The 23,975-nt window shown below is 35.2% G+C and overlaps 1 protein-coding gene across 3 annotated transcripts in view; it reads left to right on the forward strand.

The window, feature by feature from the left end:
• FIGN (fidgetin, microtubule severing factor) overlaps window positions 1-23,975 on the forward strand; it is a 146,053-nt gene that overhangs the window by 30,151 nt on the left and 91,927 nt on the right. Inside the window, exon 3 of one of the 3 annotated variants that reach the window (XM_060177802.1) lies at window positions 2,032-2,059. The exons of the other annotated variants lie outside the window; for them this stretch is intronic. The gene's annotated coding sequence lies outside the window, so the exon portion shown is untranslated. The remainder of the gene's footprint in view (window positions 1-2,031; window positions 2,060-23,975) is intronic. 3 annotated transcript variants of the gene reach the window in all.

The following is a 23,975-nucleotide window of genomic DNA, read 5'->3' on the forward strand; positions in this document are numbered from 1 at the left end:
AGCATATCATATAAATCATTCATAGATATATGATCTGATTTACTTTTGCCATGACAGCAGCAAAATGCTACCATAATAATTACAAGGCTTTCCTTCTCACTAGGAAGGAGCTCACACTCTGCTCAAGCTAAACACACAAAACCAGTGCATTTCTTTTGTTTGTTTGTTTGATATTTATTTATTTATTCCCTTTTGTTGCCCTTGTTGTTTTGTTGTTGTAGTTATTATTGATGTCATTGCTGTTGGATAGGACAGGGAGAAATGGAGAGAGGAGGGGAAGATAGAGAGGGGGAGAGAAAAATAGGCACCTGAAGACCTGCTTCACCACTTGTGAAGTGACTGCCCTACAGGTGGGGATCTGGGGGCTCGAACCGGGATCTTTATGCCGATCCTTGGGCTTTGCGCCACTTGCACTTAACCCGCTGAGCTACTGCCCGACTCCCACAAGTGCATTTCTTAAAGCTCTGTTTATGATGGCAACAAACAATATCAGTCGCATACTTCGTGAATAAAATTGATCTCATATTGGACTAAATAAGCCAGCCATTTCAAGTAGGTACCTATTGGAGAGCCTCCCACAGAGAATGCCTGAGCTCTTCAGAAGAAATCCATTTTTGAGAACTATTTATTTTGTCCTCTTGCCTCATAGAAACTTCCTATATTCTTTTGAACAACAAACATAGTCTCTATGCAGCCAGCCCTTTGAAAATATTCATATCATATTCTGCACTCCTTTATCTTTTCCAGAGTAAGATGTATTTTGTTTGTGAACTCAGTGATAGACATCAGTGTGTTAGTGTAATTACTTACTCCCATTATTATTTTTTTTTCCTGCCCTTAAGAGATTTTGTCTTCTGTCTCTCCAAACCTCTACCTTGCCCATACCATTTCCCTTGTCCACTTTGCAGGATCTTTCTAACCTCACTTTGAGTTGCTTGAATTAGAAAATTGATAAGACATATTAAAGCCATTTGGAACTTTTTGAAAAAGAGAAATAATATTTTAATTACTACTGACATTTCAGTTTGAGGCCCACATCCTCCTTTATGACAGTTCAGTTTAGAAACTACATTGCTTCATTTCAGTAACTTTATTACCATTTGGCTCAGAGATTGCTATTTCGCCTTGGCCACAGATTTCATCAGTTGCCCGGTTCACCTTTGTCCACACTATACTTGTGAAATGACCTCGTCTGTTAGTGCTTGTCAATAGTAAATTGCTATATTCGGCGCCTAGAAACACACCAAACGACTACATCTCTTTATTGAATAACTGAGTTTGTACTTAATTTTTAAAAACTAAAACTCAATTAGGATCGTCTTAATTAGCCTTTAGTACCACTTGAGGCGTTGGTAAGGGTTAGCTTCACAGGCATCATTCTTATTGATAGTGTGACTGTTGAACACAGGGTAGTATGTGCCTGTCTCTATGATATATGTTTTCTTTTGTGTTTCCCACCCTCGATACATATTTTTTTCTAACCGTTCTATCAAAATAACAGTATGTGAGATGGTCAAGTTTCAATTATTCTGGTGATACGGTGTTCATTTTTGAAAATTAGTTGTGACTAAGTTATATTTTCACAAGAAGTATTTCTTTAAATGTTGTAAAAATATTTAATTGTTTACTAACAAGAGAAAGAAAGTGAGAGAAAACTCATTCTAGCATATGTGATGCTACAGATTGAATCAAGAGCCCCATGCATGCAAGTCCTGTGTTCTATCACCGAAATGCCACAAAAGGCCTGTTTTTAATTGTAGCAAGATTTGCATTACTGTAATGCAAAATCTCGTTTCATCCTTTGGATAATTATTTTAAAATACACTACTTTCCTTTGAACAAGTAGGTGAAGCACTGTATTTGAGAAGACTTAAAAATCTTTTGTCAAGATTAGACATGTCTGCTATATATGGCACTTTCATCATTTCAAATACAAATTTTCAGCATGCAATGTGCATTTAAAAACCCCACTACTCTTCTCTCAAGTAACTGGACTCTTTCATCTCCATAATAAAGCATTTGTTCAAATAGGTGATTTTCAAGTCATCTGGAACTTAAGGTAAAAGAAATAACCAGTACCCTTGTTTTCATTTTTACAGCATTTACAGTGATGATGAGAAAAAAAAAATCACTGTTATTTTCTAAAAGTTATTTGACATGTACTTAAGTTGTGGCAGGGTAATATCACAAAAACTGATTTTCTAGAGACAGTTGAATTCCAAATTCAATCTTTTGTGGTTTTTAATTCTTGGTTTTGTTTTATTTCTTTATCTTTGAAGTAACATAAGGCAGAGTTTTCCTACTGGGTTAAAATAAAGTTTAAATTATAGAAGAGATTATCACTGACATATAAGCTTAGTTAGCCAGGTTGTTTTTACGTTTTTATAATATTCTAATTGCTTTGAAATGAAAATGATTGAAATTTTATTCCAAAACAGAAACTAATTTTTTTTTATTATCTTTCTTTATTTGTTGGATAGAGACAGCCAGAAATTGAATGGACAGGAGGTGGGGGGGGCGGGAATAGAGAAAAATAAAGATAAAGAGAGACACCTATAGCATTGCTTCACTACTCACAAAGCTTTCTCCCTACAAGTGGTTCAAGACTGGGGCCTTGAACCTGGGTCCTTGCCCATTGTGACATGTGCACTCAATCATATGTGCCACCATCCAGCTCCAGAAACTAAAAATTTATGTGTAATTATTATATAATTTATTTTAGACAATGAAAATTGGAAAAATGTTAACATTACATGAATGTACAGATAATACTACTAATGCTGTGTCATTCAAAAATATGAAGTTTTGGGGCTGACCTGTTTTAAGTATACACATTACAGTGCTATGGATCCAGGCTCAAGTCCTCGGTTCCTTCCTAGAGAAGAAAACTTCATAAATGGTGAGCAGTCTTGGAGGTATTTCTTTTCCTTTTTACCTCCCTCTTCCCTCTCCATTTCTATCTGTATCTGAAGTAAATAATAACAAACTAAATAAAACATGTTAAAATTTAAAAAAAAAGAAGAACATGAAGAGTTTCACCAGTTTGTTTATACCTTTGGGCATCTGTGCTACTTAGCTTTAAATGAAATTACATCTTTTCCAACATAATAGTCCAGAAAAAAATGGCAGTTTGAAAGTACATTTTTCTTAGTTTCATTCTGTAATGATTTCATCTGTGATGTAAATGAACTGTATTTCAGTGTTGCTCTTCCTCAAAATCTTCATGTTGCATGTAGCTTAGGAGAGAATTCAATCACAGAAAAAGCATAGAGCATAAATAAAATTTGTTTAAATTGAAACACAGAGAGTAGAATAGTGAATTTTATGTTTAGGTATACTTGAGGCTCATCTTATGAAAAGGAGATGTCATCATAGCCTAAAGCTCAAATAAATACAAATGTTTTCTGAATCACCTGTAAAATCATATTTAGGATGCTTTTACTAGATGGCACATCAGTTTCTCAGTAAATAAACAGTGTTATATCATATACATTTTGAATGGATTGTTTGTGTTCATTAATGATAACACAATTTTAAATAAGACTATTATGCCAGCACCTTTACATCCTTGATTTTATCTTGCTGAATATCTGGGGTAAAGGTTCAAGGATTTTCCTTTCATTGTATTATCATTAACTATGATTAATCAAAATCTAGTTCTTTAACAAAAAGAACTCATTTAGAAATAATAATTGGTGAAAATCACCAATATGGAAAACTTCATGAATTGTGGGTTCAAATTTACTGGTAGATCAGTTAAACATTAGTGTCATGAAGTGTAAAGTTTGTGTAACATTTAACAAGCCTTAGAGGAGCATTAAATGTAACTTATGTGTAATATGCAATACTAATAGACCTTCACAGAGCCCCAGAGGAAACTGCAAATGTAATTCAGGATGCTTCAGGCTTTCTGAGATGTTGAGATTATTTTCCATGAAGACCAAAATAAGATTTCAACAAGGTTTTCTTGCAATCACATAAATTCTCCAGATGAAAAGAAATAAACATATGTTTAAAATTCCAGCAGCTTATAAGTGTACACATTTCTAAGTGTGATGAATATAGATTAAAAGTTTTCATTTCTCTGTAGTGGTTGGCATATCTTAACTGCATTTTATGTTAAAATTGTTATGTTAAAAACCAAACATGCATATACACCGTGTCCCTATCTTGTCACTGTTAATGGAAAAAAAGTTTGAAGAGATAAAGAAGAGAAAAAGAAAACCATTATAATAAAACATTTTGAGTGCTGCTTGACAATTGTAGGGAACAATCTTACATCGTGTCTGTTAGAATTGGAACCAGGAAAAAAAAAAAGAAAGAAAAATACCAGTGCTTTTTTTTTCATGTATTTATTTTTAAGAAGTGGTGTATAGTGTGTGTGTGTGTGAGAGAGAGAGAAAGAGAGAGAGAGAGAGAGAGAGAAAGAGAGACAGAGAATACATACAGAGGGTTGTAATTAAATTTATAAGAACCAAGATGAATTTTATCGATGAAGGTATTTATAGAAGGAAAATACAACTTGTCTGATTTTAGTGCTTGTTATCTTCAAATGGATGACTTTTACTGGAAGACTTCTACTTTTTTTCTCTGCTCCAAAGTTTTATAAGGACCTAAGTTTCATTCTATGAAGCTACATTTGAAAAAAATTAAAAAAGTGTGGAAACTAATTGTGTCATTCAGATTTTGTAGTGGATGTCAACTATGTAAGAGAGAGTACACTGTGAGCTGCAGAACTCTGAGAAGTCTTAGACTTATTGCAAAGGTTATTTTCAGGTCACAATTGTACCAAACATATTTTGTCACACATATATTCTGCAGACTGTACATCTGGTCTATCTTGTGATTGGAGTCAAAACTTACTCATCCATTTAGAAGTATCACAAAGTTTATTATAGTTCTTTCATATAGTCATTTTCCCCATCAGTGGATGCTAAAACTAAGATCAATGTCGTGAATCAAAAGGCATTAAAAAAAGTTAAAAATGGTGGAATCCAGTAATTTGCTATGAATGTGTACTCTCCGGGAGTACATTAACTGCATATAGTGTAAACTATTAAGCATTTCCTTGGAAGTTGTGCTATTAATATTTTGCTGAAGACTTTGGGATATTTAATTCTATTTTAGAACTTAGTTGGGCCTATGGCTTCATTTCCTGTCCGAGTACTTCAAATATTTCATTAGCTTACTGTTAAGAGTTGTCTTACTGGGAGTCGGGCGGTAGCTCAGAGGGTTAAGCGCAGGTGGCACAAAGCACAAGGACAGTGTAAGGATCCGGGTTCCAGCCCCTGGCTGCCCACCTACAGGGGAGTGAAGCAAGTCTGCAGGTGACTATCTTTCTCTCCCCCTCTCTGTCTTCCCCTTCTCTCTCCATTTCTCTCTGTCCTATCCAACAGTGACGACATCAACAACAGTAATAAATACAACAACAATAAAAACAAGGTCAACAAAAAGGAAATAAATAAATATTTAAAAAAAGAATTGTCTTTTTTACACCTAAAGGGGAATAGTAATGATCATTTGTTGAGTGTTTACTAAGGTGTGTGTGTGTGTGTGTGTGTGTGTGTGTGTGTGTGTGTGTTAATGGATAAGCGCATGTCCATTGTTTATGTATGGTTATTCCCATTTTTTTTTCCTCCTCCAGGGTTATTGCTGGGCTCAGTGCCTGCACCATGAATCCACCGCTCCTGGAGGCCATTTTTTCCCCCCTTTTGTTGCCCTCGTTGTAGCTTCGTTGTGGTTATTATTATTGCCCTTGTTGACACAATTCGTTGTTGGATAGGACAGAGAGAAATGGAGAGAGGAGGGGAACACAGAGAAGGGGAAAGACAGACACCTGCAGACCTGCTTCACCGCCTGTGAAGCGACTCCCCTGCAGGTGGGGAGCCGGGGGCTCGAACCGGGATCCTTACGCCGGTCCCTGCGCTTTGCGCCACATGCGCTTAACCCACTGCGCCACCGCCTGACCCCAGGTTATTCCCATTTTATAGATTTAAACACTAAGATGAAAAGACATCCTCATTGCCACTGGTATAGATGTGAATTAGTGCTTCTCTATGTGGTATCATTAAAGCCCACAGAGTGCCTGTAGCAGGAGTTAATTTTAGATTTAACTTAACAAATCCACATCCTACAAATGCTTGCCAACACAACCCACATTCTGAACCCCATATGTCAAAAATACAACAGAATCACCTTTTTTTTTTTTTACCTCAGTTTACCCAAATTTAAAGAAGGTAAACATTTCTTATTCAATTTTCTGTTTCTTGCTAGGATAATGTGTGAACTAGTGGAAGCTTATAAAGAAAGCGATTTGATGAGGGGAGAGCTCTTTCTAAATGCTAAGTATTATTTATTATTCATGTAAGCATATTACTGTACCCTTCAATCACCTTTTTTTGGATGTTTCAAATGGGCAATTACTGTCTCTTTGTGTAAAGCTTTTCAATTTTTTAATTTAAATTAAAAGTTAATCTAATTTAGGAAAACTGCCAGCAGGAAAGGAACACAGATTTTTTTTTCTTCCTCTCCAAACAAAACAGCAATTCAGAGTAGATTCTCTTTTAAAATAGTAGGGTGGGTAGGCTTCCCTGGGCTAGCAGTATTAGGAAGGAGGGCTAATTAGTAATGGCTGCTTTGTAATGCTGGTAATCTATGTGTTGGGATTAGCACTGATAATAGGTCTGATTAGGTGGAATTAACAGATATTTAGAAGGAAGGAAGTTCCTTTTTTATGAAATATCCATTTTGGGGATACAATATGTTACATGAATCTTTGAAATCTAGTTAATGTGACTTTTCCACAATATAGTGGGAAAGTCAATATATTCCTGGGGTCAGGAAGCTATGGGGTCATTTGAGCTCATGAAGACCTTTACTTCTTCAGACCTTATGAAGGAACCACACAAATAGAGAAAATCAGAGTTCAAAGATCAGAAATGTCAAGTGTACTTTAAAAGGGAAGGCATATTTACCTGAGCTCTTCAGTTAATATCTAGCAATCCTTGGTGGGAAAATCCTTCTCTAACCCTCTTCTTTCACGTGTATATAGACTCAAAAATGATGGGTTCTCACTTTAAGACAGAAAATGCAAAAAAAAAAAAAGTAAATAAAAATCACTACTTCCTTAACTTTTATATATTTGCATGATCAAGTTTCCTTTCTAAAATAGCCTATCTTAAATATTCTCCAGCACTAGTAAATTTTGAGGAAGTATGCTTAGGAGTCACATTATTCAGTTGTAACATTTCAGTTTCCTAGCAGTGTCATTAAATCCTCTGGAGTGATTCCAGTCCCATAAAAACTAGGGACCCCTTTACATTGTTTCCATATTCAAATGGAAATCTTTTTGCAAGTTAGTAATTAAAGTATTTAACCTCTCTCTCCCTTCATTTATTAGAAAACTCTTTTTTTTTTATTTTTTCAATTACGAAGAACTGCTAAAGCCAATCAAGCATTTATTTTGATAAACCGCTTGTAACAGTCTCAGCTAAATTTTGCACATGAAAAAAAAAATAAAAAGCTAAATAATCACCCTGAGCAGATTTTGTGGAGACCTTGCTCAACCTGTGCAGGGATAATTATGTCGAGCTTTTAGTATGGGGCAAAGGAAAACATAAAATTAAGGCATGAAAGAAAGTCTACCTATTTTGAGAAAATACTGTGATAATTGGTAGTCTTTTTATTACCATTTTATTATAGAAATATATTGTCTTGTTGTGAGATATAGGTTTAGAGCAATGAAATAGTACTATGCAAGTTGAGAGAATTTCTATGTTAGATGGATTGATTTAAAATGTAATAAAAATGGCAAATTGCTAACTAGTAAATTGCTAAATAGTCAAATTAGAGTTCATTATTTAAATGACTTCCTTTTTTTCTTTTTAATAATATGATGTTTATAATCCTTTGTTTCTGATAAGCGCATTATGAGGCCCTTTTGCTTTTTCTTTTCTTTCTTTTTTTTTCTCTTGGAGGTATAAACATTCTTGAGAACTAAACCATCTGGAATGATACCACATCACATGTGAGGGGGTAGAAGTAGAAGACAATAGGCCGACTCACAGTGTTATAAATGGTGGCGATATGGTCGACCCTGATAATGGTTATAAGAATCTTTGGACATTAGCCTCTCTTACAGATGTTCTCCTTTTGTACATGAAGCTAAGTCTGAAGAGAGTGTCTGAGTAGAATGATCTGTGATCAGCAGCTCACAGGGGCATATCCCTATTCAGTGGGGCCTGAGTCATCCATAATGACTCAGAGATACTGTTTTAAAACTACTGTGCAAACCTGTAATACAAAACTAGATACATATATTGGAATAGGCCACTGCTACTGAGGACCCCTGACACTTCAGCTTTATTAAGCTTCACAGTAGATGTGCCTTTGCTGATAGTCAATAATGGGTATTTGAAGGCTTCATTTTGACCAGCTTGTTAGATATGTAATGTTAAATACTCATAACTCTAGGATGGAAATTGTTCTATTTCTTTGAAATGCTGATGGGTATTACTTGAAGTCCTGGCACTGTCGGTACATACCACAGGGTTTGGAAGTGAGGTTGCAGTTTTGAATGATCTAGCTTCAACAATTAAAATTTTTTATGGCCTTGTTCACTAACAGTGTGTGCATCTGAAGTTGCTATGCTTTGATCACATTCTGAGTTGTAAGGATCTCACATTGTCATTGTAAAGATATCACAAGGAAATACAAGCCCAGACTGGAGGTGGCACAGCAGTCAGAGTGCTGGGCATCCCTGTATGAGGTTCTTAGATCCACCTTTGGCATCAGATATGCTAGAATAATGCTGTGGACCCTCTCTCTATTAATAAGCAATTAAATGTATCTTTAAAAGAAAAAAATCTACTGGGCTAAGTTTATTCAAAACATGAATAAAATATAGGCACTGGTAATGCAATTTAAGGCAAGTAGATATTCAGTGTTTAGACATTCTGATGGGAACTGAGGAACATTAATGAAGGAAGTATCCTTATTTTGAGTTATCTTCCTTAATGGCACAGATAACATGCTACTACTTTCTCTGCTGCGAGCTCTTTAGGCTAAAAATCCTACCATATGAAGTGTTCTCTTTTAGTTGTTTTATTTCTGTTCCTACAAATAAAATGCAGGAGCTCCTGGTTTTTGTTTGTTATTATATTTTCACAATATTGTCATCCAGATGGACTGGACATTCGTCTTTGGAAACTACTCACAATGAATGTGTGCCCTCGACTAGATTGTGCCTACTATCATCACATATTTAGGGAGTAACTATATTGTGTAGAAATACCTTAACTATGACAGTAATGGCACCTTATTTTAAGGTAGCTACTTATAATTTATGTGTTTACATCCTTTATACAAGATGAAACTGAACAAGGGGACTTGCTTGGCAGGACACAATGAAGTGGTAGAATGAGGATGTGAAATCCTGATTAAATATAAAAAGTTTAAACATCTCACACAAAGTTTGCAGCTTCTTGGGGAGATAGAAAATGCAAACAAATGCTCAAATACACTGATACGTAAACATGCATGTGTATGTAAGCAGATATACCCATGTATACCTTTCCCTAGTAACTAACTGAGAAAATGTCAAATAAAGCACTCAGTGAGGACCTGCGTGTCCAGTCAGCATTTCACAAATATGAATGTTTTACTCCATATACACATACATATGTGCATGCATGCATGCATACAGACATACGCAAGTCTCCTGCACACCGTGATGAACAATGTGGACTGTGTGAGTGCCCTATGTTAATTATGAACATGACAGTGTTGTTTTGGGCCGTATTTCACTGGGAAGAGAGTCTCAGTGGTAAGTCATGAGTGGTTTTAGACACTGCTCTTTCACAAAATGTGATCTGAGATTCAGAAGCCTATCTTATCCTGAAATGGAACATTTTCTCACATACTTTGCTCTTCCATTCCCTCTTCCCATTGCCTCTATTGCCTGTAACCTTGACTGAACACTTCCCTTTCTTTATTCCCTGTAAATCTGCTTTTCACCACTCCCACAATATAGCCTATTTATGACACTGGGGAAACCCAGTCTCTGAATTTTGGATTTCATCTTCTCTCATGTAGGCTGATGTGCTCTGAAACTAGAGCTTCCAGACTTTGCTGAGTTCTCACTGTGCCACTCTTCCACAAACTCTGCTCCTTGTTATCCTGTGAAATTGTATTTCAGAGTTCTGCCCTGGTGTCCCCCTTCTTCCTTTCTCTCCTCGTGAAACTGCTCAAAGACTTCATTATTCACAGCTTCCAAACCTGTCCCTTTAACAGAATTCCAAATGATTTAAACAACCTTCTTTTTTCTCAGTGAGAAAGTAGATTTCACTGATGGCAGTTTCACAAAATCATTTCCTCAATTCAATCTGAACAAAAATGGTTCTCCAAACTTTACAAATAATGACATCAACAGCTTGCTAATTCCATACCTCTTACAAAATGAGGATGTAAGGAGTGATGACTTCCCTATATTTTAGAATCCATTCATATACTCTAGGACTGTTTATAAATGCATATTACCCACATCAAACTGACTCCCCCTACTCTTTCTCTTTCTGTTACATTTTTCTTCTTTCAATTTCATACAGTGGAAAGGTAATACCTGAAATAACATATTCCTAAGAATATGTAAACTTGGAAGGTCAGTAAACAAAGTGTAGAAACCAAAAAAAAAGTAGAGAATGGTTATATTACAAATGATTACAAATTATTTGATAAAAGTTTTTTTATATGTAGTCTTCTGAATGTCGGATAGCTATAGTATACAAAAGGTATCTGATTTACTAAAAAGTAACAATAAGCACAATTAGCAATGGCTACTCTATATCAAAGATATATCCCCTAAGGTTCTACTAAGGTTTATTTCTTAAACTGCTATTAAAAACTTTAATTGGGTTTAATTTTTTTGTATATAGCACTTTTGAAACTTTTTCTTTCCTCTGAGAAGACATACATTAGAAAGCAGTAGTGATTTTTTTGCTTTATTTTCCCAGAGATATTATAAATGCAAAAGGTATGTAAAACAATGTAAAGTATTACCTTCATGTGGGCATGTAATAACTCTAATGCACTGAGATGCAGTTAGTTTGTAAGGGAACTTATATAAAATTATACTTTATTTTCTTGACAGTTTTTGATGTCTAAATTATAAGCATTCGATAGCCATGATGTTCTAAATGTGCTTGATATACCATCTTCTCAGTAAAGTCAGTATAAAATAACTATGGTTTTATGGTTCTTTTAAAAATTTTTTTTATCCATTGGTTTTATGGTTTTTAAAGTTATGATTGTATTGCACTTTTCATTTCAATCTTATAAAACTGAAAACATCTGACAAAAATCATTTCTTTCCATCTGCTCTTTTGTCCTGACACCTAACTTTTTTTTCACCTTCATTCTTAATTTATATTTTGTTAAGATTTGTAGATAAAGAACCTTTATTTTGTAAATTTCACCTTAAACCACAATTTTTAAATTCTATGTAGAGGGGATTTTAACTCATGTATTCCTAAAGAGTTCTTTGTGGCAAGCTTAGGTACATTCCTTTCTAGAAGAAGGGATGGACTGCCTGACCTCTGGAGTGCCTTCCTCTCCCTTGGGCTCTAGCGAAATGCTCCATTACTTTGTCAACATCAGATTGCCTGGGCTATAGAGACAAAAATGATCCCAATTTCCTTTAAGTGTATTTAGTTACCTCTTTGACAAACCAAGAAAACTTTATCGTCATGTCTCCTAGGAAAAAAAAAAAGCATCTTTTATGCCTACAGAAAATTAAAATATCTATTATTTTGACTATTTGATACCTGTAGTCTCTGGTGTGAAAATTTAGCATATTCCAGTAGTTCCCTTTGTAATTGATTATTAGTCAAGATGAAAAAATAATAGTTTTCATTGTGATTATGGTTATGGTTCATGTCCAGTCTTCACAATTGTCTTTTTGTTTGTTTTTTGTTTTTAGGATAGAGACAGACAGGGATCTTGAGGGAGGGAAGGAGGGAGAGGGAGAGACAGTCACACCATCTGCATTGACACTTCCTTCAGTGTTGTGGGTGCCAGCTGGAACCTGGGTCTCACACATGGCAAAGCAGGACATTGACCAAGTAAACTCTTTCACCTGTCTTCATAGATTTTCTTTGCTTACCTGAATTATGGTAGTAAACAACCTTCCCATCTATCATAAATAATGCGTTTTTGGCATTTTAAATGAGCAGTTAGTAAGAAGGTATTGAGACCTTTTAATTGGTAGCACAGGTAACAAGAGAGACTCTTATTAACATTATCTCTCTCTCTCTCTCTCTCTCTCTCTCTGTGTGTGTGTGTGTGTGTGTGTGTGTGTGTGTGTGTGTGTGTGTGTGTAACAAACATCTGTATCTTTTCATCAGAAATGGGGTATTTGGCAAATGGGACTAGGGCAGTATAGATGCAGACAGACTGTTTATGAAGGATGTACTTTCTATCACTTCTCTAGTTTTCTATCATCTTGCAATTTCATTCTCTCTTGACAATTTATTGAAAACATTTAGAGATGGGCTGTTAAAGAACCACCCAGAGAAGATGAAAAGAAAGCAAGAATAGCATGAATCTCAACTCAAACTCCTATGTATTAGGGGAATGAGCAAATTAATTTTTATAGAATTGGAAGATGAGCCTCCAGGAGGATAAATAAGCTGCTGATAGCTTCACAGCTAGTAGTGAGATAGTATTTAAAAGTATGTCTTCTCATTCCAAAGCATATGCTCTTGTGAGCGTCCTACAGTCCTTCACACAATGAGTGAGTATGGCATACTTTCTTACCTGTCAATTTATCTTTTCTTGAAAAAAGAGGTAGGGAAATGGAAGTAATGATAGCCTTGGGAAATTTGTGAGGAAGAAATAAGGATAAATATTAGGGGTGGAGGGTAGAATGGTTATGCAAACAGACTCTCATGTGAGGCTCCAAAGTCCCAGGTTCAATCCCCCGCACCACCATAAGCCAGAGCTGAACAGTACTCTGGTTAAAAAATAAAAAAAAATTCCATAATACTGCTTCTATTTCTATTTCATACATCCTATATATGAGTTGCTCAACACAATTTAAATGCTGTGCCAATGCTTTTTTTTTTTCCTCAATATTTGCCTCTACTCTGTAACATGAAGAAATGTTTGTCGTTTTCATTTAATACCTGGATGGGAAAATCAAAAATAAAGGAACTTGCCCAGGGTCTCACTACTAGTGTGTGGTAGAACATTCACCAAATCCAGCTCTGTGAGATGTGAAAGATCTCTGTTCTGGTGCTGTCCTCTAAACACTTTCTCCATGCCCCATTCTCTGACAAGCTAGATGTGAAAAATTTAGAGAGCAGAAGGTGTAAGATGGCGAGCTCAAAGACAGTATTTGTGATTTTATATTTTAGAAGGACAATAGCATATCTTCCTTCTTCTCTCTTTTAATACTTAACATCTTTTTTCTCTTCTAAAATCCAGACATTCTCACTTCCCTCTGAATCCATGATGGTCTGATTCTGATTTGGGGGGTGGGGGTGGGTTTCCCAGTGGCTGGTAGTTACTGGGCAACTCATTACTAGGGATCCTAATATTTTCTAGATATAAGTATAAACAGAGATGGAATTGATTTTCTATAAACAGCATCTCAATAAAGAATGGATGAGAGTACTTAGGAAAATGGGAATGTAAAGCAGTGTGTCTAGTTTTACTCTATGGTTTGTGAAATCTAGCTCATTACTTAATATCTCATCTCATAGCGTAAAGCAAAAGGACACAATAGGAAGAAATACTGAAACATGAAAGTTGGATATTAAATAAACCAATGAGATCATAAATGACTTTATATTTTAGTCTCCCAATTTAAGATGTTTAAATATATCCTGAATCTTTTCAGATTCTCTCTTGAGTGAATTCAAACTCAAGCACTAAAACAGGCAGAGAATACTTAAGCATTGTTACTGACAATTAAGGCATCTTTTTTATTGAATAAACTTAGACAAAAATATTGCTAATTTTTTTTCGATGTCAGAGGTCAACTAGATTCTGTGTATATGCAATCCTCAGTTCTCTCAGCCATTGGTGATATCTTCAGTGTGCCCAGTATTGTGCTGGAAGCCTTAGGGGGACAGTGCACAAGCTCATAGAACCTAGATAGTTTGTGAAGACAACAGACATATTTAATGCTGTGTCAGTGGAAACAGGGTTTAAGCAGGTATTCTAACATTGATAAATGTTCTATGTTCCACCTAAAATCTTGGAAAATTCTCTTGACCCGCTATTTTAAATTCTTTTTCTCTAAAATTAGAATGATGACATTATTTCACAGGGGTTTTAAGATGGCTGGAATGACATTTCATTTGTGAAAAGTCTATCATGTACTTTGGCACATTGTAGATACAGTAGTTGATAAATTGTTGAATCTCAACAAAGTGTTCTGAGAGTACAAAAGAAGAGACAATTAGCCACCTATTAATATACCTATAATTTCAACTATAGATTATTGAGAAAGTGACATTGCATTAAATCTGGGTATTAAATGATGAATAAGAGATTTTCAGTTAAAAAAAAACAAGGTGGACTTTATATTGACTCACTGCAGACTATTTTGTATTTTTGCTTTCAGGTATATATTTTGCCCTAATTTATGGATACATGTGAACATATGCTCTATCTTACGGGACCTGGTATATATCTAGATTTTGGGGATTTGTTAGGAAGTTAACCTCCTGGAATGGAATTAGAGAATCCTATGAAAGGAAAGGTCTCACCTGAGTAATGAGGCTGAAGGGTTGACATTCCATGCCTGACATTTCTGGACACAGTCTGAAGTGAAGCATGCTGAGGTGGTACTTGTTGCGTTGATTAGGTTGGGAGTAATATCATTTGGTATGAATTGAGAGAAGCATGCAGGAAAGTGAGCTCCACCTTAGAGGTTCCAGGACTGGGGGAAATGTAAGCTCAATAGAAGCATACTTTAACGATGACTCTTTAGTCACTATCATGCCACCCCATCAATTAGGCCCTATTTGTGGAGTCCTGAGATTCCCAGACATGATGGGCCTAAACCTCAAATAAATCCCTGTCTCCATTGTTACCGGCCATCTCTATCAGGAACAACATAATAGACCCCTTTGTGGGTCCCCGTAGGACCTTGCCCTCAACTTGGATCAATAGTGGTAGAGAATGTTCCATCCTCTGAAGAGAGGCTGGACAACATACTCTATGCTACAACTGAGGAAGATGGGTCCTGATATTGGGGCAGCATGGAATATTCCTACTCATGACCACAGAATGTAAACTCAGATCTACATGGATGCAGAGGTCACATAGGCTCTTAAGCTGAATATGTGCCCCAGATAAGATCAAATCGATGGAGTTTACAGTCAACAATATTTATACACCTACTCTTTACCCTGATCCAGCTTTCTGGTCCTTTTTGCAGCCATGACATCATCTCATCTCCCCAGATAATAACTTGGATCCAGATCCACCTGCATATCAGATTTCAGGCTCAGTGAAAAAAACAAAACAAACAAACCTAGTATAGCCACAGGCCCTTTGGACTATAACTAAAATATGCCTACTAGCTATCTATAAAACAGATAACCCCCCCCCCCAACTCTTCATTTGCACTATTACAGCCTTTAGGTTCATGATTAGTCAACAATTTGTTTGGCTTTATATGTTAACTCTCTTTTCAGCCACCAGGTTCCAGATGCTAGCATGAGACCAAACACTCTTCCCTGGGCAGACAACCCAACTAATGAGTCCTGGAGCTCTGCTTCCCCAGAACCTCACCCCACTAGGGAAAGAGAGAGCCAGGCTGGGAGTGTGGATCGACCTGTCAATGCCCATGTTCAGCAGGGAAGCAATTACAGAAGCCAGACCTTCCACCTTCTGCATCCCACAATGACCTTGTGTCCATACTCCCAGAGGGTTAAAGAATAGGAAAGTATCAAGGGAATGGATGGGATACAGAGTTCTGGTGGTGAGAGTTGTGTGTTGTACCCCTCTTATCCTATGTTTTTGTCAGTGTTTCTTTTTTATAAATAAAATAATAAATAAATAAAAATCAAGGTGGAAAATGAGAGATAAGTTATAATCCATTTACATATTTTGTAGTTTATTTTAGTGTGTAATCATGAAATATCCTCAGGCTTAGATACACCTCCCTAGCTTTCATAGTGGCATTATTGAAATATGAGATCATAGGGGTAAGGGAAATAACATAATAGTTATGCAAAGAGACTCATGCCTGAGGCTTCTCTAAGGTTCCCAAGTTCAATCCCCCATACTACCATAAGACAGAGCTGATCAGTGCTCTGGTATAATAAATAAATAAGTAGATAAATAAATACTTTATTTTCCTGTTGTTTTGTTCCTATCATTTCTAGTAGATGGGACTACTGCCATCATTGACTGTATTTTCCTTTTTGTAGTATTTCTTTTGGGGGAGTCTACATTTGGTTTCTTCACTCAAGATTTTTTTTAAACTAAGAATACAAGATCTGCTTGCTAAGCAATATTCTGGGTGGGAAAAGGTCTCTGTCCTTGAGGAACTTGTAGACATATAACAGATATGTGATCAAGTACATCACAATATAATATGGTAAAGGCTATTACTATAGGAACCATCCATCCTAGTTTACTTGGGAGTATAACAGTTTGTACCTATTTTCTTGGCACATTACTAATAATCTCTTTCATTCTCAAATGTATTCTAGTCAAACAACAAATTTTATATCTATATACATTAAAATATGTACGGGAAGAGTACTTTCAATGTACATTAACAAGAATGTGACAAATGTTGAAGAACAAAGAATTAGTTTTCAGGAAAGGTGAATTTAGAGATAAAGTAATATACAGAGGGGATCACTAGTCAGAGAAGCTGGAGAGAGAAGGATGCACATTTTATCTACTCACAAGATGTGAAAGATATATGATCACCTGGGATGTTTCTTGTGATTGGAGGATTGTAAGATATGAAATTAAATAGTGGGAAAAGTTTTAGGGGAAAATGAAAGTAGAATTTAAGGATTCAGTGTTAAGTATAAATTGATGAAGTTGAGAATTTACAGATAGCACCCTGTAAGAATTTGACAGTCACTGGAAAGGATGGCTAAGTACATAAGGGAAAGGGATAAGTGAGGCATCTTTGCTTTGAAGGAGTAAGTAGAATGTCTGGCTCCTCCAGCAGTTTCCTTGGACTAGCTAAAGAGAAAATCTTAGGACCTAAACTGCGGGCAGGGAGAAGGGGGTGAGAATGTTTTTCATACACCATTACAGGGAGATGAGAAATTGTACCCATGTGTAAACAATTGTACTGTAAAACTATCTACCAACCCTCAGTAGAGTGCTTAAAAACTACTTATGAAGAACACAGAAGTATCAATTGCAGGTGCTGTGTCACCTGTGTAATTTGAAAAGGTTCTTAAATAAATAAGAAAAACAAATATAATTAAATAGTGTAATGCTCTTCACTTTGTGATCATCATATAAGAATTAACTTCTTTTATGAGAATTAATAGTTTGTAAGACTTTGTAAAACACACATACAGTTACAACATATACACTTTTCTGTTCATTCAGTAGTCAAGCATCTATAATGTACTAAATACTGTGTAAAGTGCCTCAAATAGAATGAGAAAATAATCTATATCCATGCCTGTTTATATCCTTCTTCCTGTTTTTATTCTTCCTCTGGCTTCAACAATCACCACTTTGCTTCTTCTTCTTCTTAGACACTATTCCACTGAAAACATGCATGCAAGTGTGTGTGTGTGTGTGTGTGTGTGTGTGTGTGTGCGTGCACACACACAGACAGAAAGAGAGAGAGACAGCACAGAGAGAGAGAGAGGATGGGAGGGGAGGGGGAGGAGGAGGGAGAGGGAGAGGGAGAAAGAGAAGAATGAGAGATGCACACCCTGGTGTTTTTAATTACATAAAATAGGCTTTGCAGGCTGTAGAATCTGCCTAGAGGCTGAGACAAAGTTTGTGGTATTTGTTTTCATTTGGAAACTAGAGAGGTGTGGTTTTTATATGGTTGGTAGCCAGTTCACATAGCTCTTATTCTGTTGGTTTGAGTTGCATTCAGTTTCCTTTGTGAAAAATGGATCATGGGAAAAAACTGATGTTGTGATTAAAGGAAGTGCCAAGGGACTTGGCTGCTGCTTTTGCTGGAGATCTTTCAGGAAACATCTCCTGAGAAGAGGTTTAGCAAAATGTGTATGTATATGTGACTTTTGCTTTTTCTTCATAGATTTTTAATTGTGTTTCCTTTCTTACTTCCTTGATACTTTCTGGTACAAAAGTCTTAGGTTTCATATTCATATTTTGGTTCTTTGCTAAACCAAGCCAGGTCACCTTGCTCCAAATAATTATTTAGAATTTGATCTCTCTCTCTCTCTCTCTCTCTCTGTCTTACATGTCCATTGCTAAAAGTTAGTGGTTTTTCCTTTTTTTTTCACAAACTAGAAGTCAAAGGACAAAACGTTAATCCAAGTCTGTCTCATCTTTTACCTTTGCTAACAGCATTTTGTACCCCTTTAGGATTTATAATCTCTGTAGCTTTATATAGTAGATAGAATTTTTTCACTGTTTTGTGAATTCTTTTACCAATTTGAATTTAGATTGTTTCTTGTACTTGAAGAAACATTTTAAGTTTATTTACCATGCAGTAGCATAGATGATATTTTAGGCATATGATGAGTTTTTAATTCCTTAGAATGAAATGCATTTTGGAATCATATTGCTATTTATTGTTAAATGTGTTTCTAGTACCATACTTATGAGGGTAAAGCTATAAACAATTTTGCTATAAAAGCATCAATACCTACCAGTACTTTCAGTTAATCTCCTGGATCTGCATAGAAAGACCTTCCCTATGTCTGCCTTTGCTTCTCACTAAATCATGTTTTCATGATGAATGAGTAACTGACAGTATAAATTTTTCTATTTAAGTATGTTAGAACTGTGTACTAAAATATCAATTTATTTATCAATTCAATAATTTTGTTTTCCATACTTTTCATAATAATATAGAAATAGAATGATTTATTTTTGTGAATCCTATTCTCTTATACTAAAACAGTGATCTTTCCTCAACATTATACAGCAAATGTTTAAGATGAATTTGAATATTTAAAATTTGTAAAGATGAATTCACTTCTTGTGTTTGCTTACTCTCTGAAAGAATCCTTGGAAGTGAATTTATAAGCATTTGATGTCTCTCTCTTTTTTTGGACAGAACATTGTGTTCTTTATTATAATTGCAAATTCCTCTGGCCCTGATTGTAGTACATATTTTCCCGTTTCCTTTTCCATAACTCCCACTCTGTTTTTGTTTGTTTTTAATTTCTTAAAGTGGTTAATTTTGACCTCTTTTCTTGAAAAGAGGAAGAGTATATGAGCATTATTCTATTTTAGTGTATGTAAAATGAAATATTTAATAATAAATTTTACTTAGATTGAACAACTGTGTGCCCACTTAAGTGTCACCACTCACTAACTTACAGTTGTCAGATAACTTTTATATTAATTAATGTGTTGTAATATTGTCTAAGTATATGAAAGGCTTTGTTTAAAATAGGTCATATCATGTAGAACAGGAAGAAAGGAAAATGTTCATAATTATATACTAGGGACAACAACAAACTCAGATTAGTAAAAAATAAAGTAATGAGGACAGAAAATTTGCTCCTTTGTCATACACTGAGCACTGGAAAGGCTTGTGGAGTAAAGCTACAAGTTTTCCAACTGTGTTTTGTTTTACTTTTCAAATTATACCTGATTTCTCATTTGTATGTAGATTCTAGTTTTCTAAAATATAAGGCAACTAACCAAGGATTTTACAAACACTTTGAAGTCTGTATTTTGTATGTGGTCTGTCATTTGTGACCTCTAGAAATCCTATTAATTTGCAAGATATATTAGTGTTATATTGAAAACAATGTACACAGTCTTCTTAATTATGTGGTCAGTGGTCAATGGTACATTTCCATTGAGAAAAAAAGCTTGTTTTTTGTTTTCTAAATGGTCTTCTCTCTAAGCAAAAATAAAGGAATAAATAAAAATAAATATCTCAAAGACAATTTGGGTTGATATTGCACTCAAAACAAACATGCTGGGAGTCGAATGGTAGTTCAGCGGGTTAAGCACCCCTGGCACCAAGCACAAGGACCTGCTTAAGAATCCTGGTTAGAGCCCCTGGCTCCCCACCTGCAGGGTAGTTGCTTTACAGGTGATGAAGCAGGTCTGCAGGTGTCTATCTTTCTCTCGCCCTGTCTTCCCCTTCTCTCTCCACTTCTCTCTGTCCATCAATAACAACAATAATAACTACAACAACAATAAAAAAGGAAAACAAAAGGGAATAAATAAATAAATAAATATTAAAAAACCATACTGGAAAATGTCAAGATTTGGACATCAGTCTCATAGTTGATTCAAATTTTTAGTATTAGTATGGCTACTTTTTAAAATCATAGATTTGGATGAAACCTACTAGATAAGAATCTAAAACAGTTTTAAAAGTACCACATACTTTGATAACTAAAAATTTAAATTAGATTTTTCTGTGTAAATGAATCCTTGCACTATAAACCATATTCTTGATTTTTTTAGAATGTCAAGAAGCTATACATACTAAATAATATTTTATATATTTAAAACTGTTGCATCAGTTTTTAAGTTTTATTTCTCTATATTAAAAACAGATATTTTTTCTTCCATAAAAACTTATTTTACATACTTTAATTTTTCTATCTTTTCTAGATAGAACAGGTATTTTAAGTAATCATAATAATTTTTTTTGCCATGAAATAAGTGCTTTATTATGGTTATGTTTTCTAAAATCTTTTTTTTTAGTTAGTTATCTTTCTTTTTTTTAAATTTATTTATTTATTTATTTATTTTTTAATTTAGGAAAGGATTAATTAACAAAACCATAGGGTAGGAGAGGTACAACTCCACACAATTCCCACCACCTAATCTCCATATCCCACCCCCTCCCCTGATAGCTTTCCCATTCTCTATCCCTCTGGGAGCATGGACTCAGGGTCATTGTGGGTTGCAGAAGGTAGAAGGTCTGGCTTCTGTAATTGCTTCCCCACTGAACATGGGCGTTGACTGGTCAGTCCATACTCCCAGTCTGCCTCTCTCTTTCCCTAGTAGGGTGTGTCTCTGGGGAAGCTGAGCTCCAGGACACATTGGTGGGGTCTTCAGTCCAGGGAAGCCTGGCTAGCATCCTGATGGCATCTGGAACCTGGTGACTGAAAAGAGAGTTAACATACGAAGCCAAACAAATTGTTGAGCAATCATGGACCCAAAGCTTGGGATAGTGGAGAGGAAGTGTTAGGGAGGTACTCACTGCAAACTCTAGTGTACTTCTGCTTTCAAGTATATATTTTGCAGTAGTTTATGGATACGTGTGAAGATATGCTCTCTCTCACAGAACCTGGTATATATCTAGGTTTTGGGACTTTGTTAGAAAGTGAACCACCTGAGGAAAGGTCTCACCCGAGTAATGAAGCTGAAGGGTTGTCATTCTACACGTGAAGTCTCTGGACACAGTCTGAAGTGAAGCATGTTGAGGTGGCAATCGTTGTGTTGGTTGGATTGTCATAATAATTTTTAAGTTTCATGTCTCTATATTAAAAACAGACATTTTTTCTTCCATAAAAACTTATTTTACATACTTTAATTTTTGTATCTTTTCTAGATAGAACAGGTATTTTAAGTAATCATAATAATGCCAAACAACCATAAAACTGTTTTATTGAATTTTATATATTGTTTTACTTATACAAATTATATATATGCATATATATATAATGGTTTCATCCAAATCAGTAGTAATTTTTACTTCATTTGAAATTATGTATCTTTTTAACATAATGCTAGAGATTGTTGTTCAATTCTATTTTTCTCTTCCACAAATACATCATCTTACTGGCATTCTTTATTTTATTTTTAAATTTATGTCCATGATGTAACCATTTGTTTTTAATTCCAATTAGATCTATTCCTGAGGTAGCAACACCAACTATCCCTGGTATGATGTCATACTTTGAAATTAAGTATCATGTGTTCTTTCTTTATTGGAGACAGTTAGCCGGAGTGTTTAAGAAATATTGATCTCATCTTTGGGGAATAGTGCAGTAGGTTTCCTTGACATTGAATCATTGGTAACCGTTCTTTCATAGGCCCAATTCAGCCATCTGATTTATGTGTTAAGTATCCTAACAACTGAGGTGTCCTAAGACACAGGGCACGCACATGCACACACACACAATGCATTTTAACATCTAGATCACCTAATCTGAGGACATCATAAGCTTCCAAATTGAATTTTTGTTTTATAGTTTTGGACTTTTATCATGGTAACCAGTGCAAGCATCTTAATTATATTTGCGGTTGTGGAAAGTATTTCCTTCTTATTTGGAGTCTCAAATGCAAAGCATAAGCCTGCACCATATTATATGCATTTGTGACACTCCCATAGGGACCTTGGGTTCATAAACCAGTGAATGGATTATATAATGCTGCATAAATGCTGTATTTTTCACCTGACAGATATAATCTTGATCCTATATTTTTATGTTACCTAACTGCTTCAAAATGCCACTTTTGAATCAACCCATCAAAATGGAAATTGCTTCTAAAACATGTAGCAATAAATATTAGTCAAGGCTCTGTGTTTTAAAGTGACTCAGTACTTGAACATTAGTCTACTGAAATTCTCTATTTTTAAAAAAGGTTTAACATTTTCATTTTATGATAATTTTGATCACTGTTTATGCTACTTAACGATGGCTCTCCTTTTCTTAAAATCATTTTATTTTATCTTTAAATATTTGTTTTTATTTATCCCCTTTTGTTGCCCTTGTTATTTTTTTTGTTGTAGTTATGAAAGATGTCTTTGTTGTTGGATAGGACAGAGAGAAATGGAGAGAGGAGGGGAAGACAGAGATAGGGAGAGAAAGACACCTGCAGACCTGCTTCACCGCTTATGAAGTGACTCCTCTGCAAGTGGGGAATGGGGAGCTCCTACTGGGATCTTTAAGCCGGGTCCTTGCGAGGCTCTCCTTTTTTTAATAGTTAAAAATTCCCTTTTTTGGTTTGTGTCAATCATGTTTGAGGGTGAGTCAAACATAAAAAAGGCTTATGCAGAATGAAAATTCCCAATATTGATAATTTATATGAGATGGGAATTTAAGATTTGTAAGACTAAAACATATATATGGGATCTTATGAAACAGTCTTAGAGGGATGAATATTTCTTTAAAACTCCTGGTATGGATCTTTCCACGAGGTTACATTTTAAAGATATGATGCCAGAGCAAGGATTACCCACCCAGTATTTCATAATCTTACTATTGCATTAATTATTTGATAGAATTTTGCTCTCAAGGATTCCCTCCAAAATGCTTGTATATATTGCTTTTACGTTCTTGAAAACATGCACTTAAATTGTTTTATAATTGCTGTTTTACTGAGTGGAAGAGGATTCTAGTGTTGTCTTTATATTTTCTTTGCTGAATAATCTATGAATACTGTCTTTACCATCTGCTTCTTGCTTAGAAACCTATTAAAGCTTCCAAATTTCTTTACTCTGGATTTTCTACCTCTAATTTTAATGTTAAAAACATTCTAAGCTAGCTTTCCTCCCTCTTTCCCTATAGACATATTACAAACACCTCCCGTGCACATTTTTCTTTTTGTTTATATATTCCAAATCCTCTTCATTTTCTATAGCCAATGTCAAGTGTCATCATTAGGTTGTTACTCTCCTTCAATTCTAATCTTTTGTACAATTTTGTCAGTGACATTCAATTTAATTCTTAATTAGAGTATGTCTCAAGTTTGTTTGCTATTGTATGCTATGAATGCCAAAATTAAGAACATGTCATCTATTCCCTAGTCCCCAAATGTTGAACACACAGTAGCTTGCTTTGGGTAATTACTTCACTGGTGAT

This window comes from Erinaceus europaeus, chromosome 18 (genome assembly GCF_950295315.1).
Source record: "Erinaceus europaeus chromosome 18, mEriEur2.1, whole genome shotgun sequence".
NCBI classification, from domain to species: domain Eukaryota; kingdom Metazoa; phylum Chordata; class Mammalia; order Eulipotyphla; family Erinaceidae; genus Erinaceus; species Erinaceus europaeus.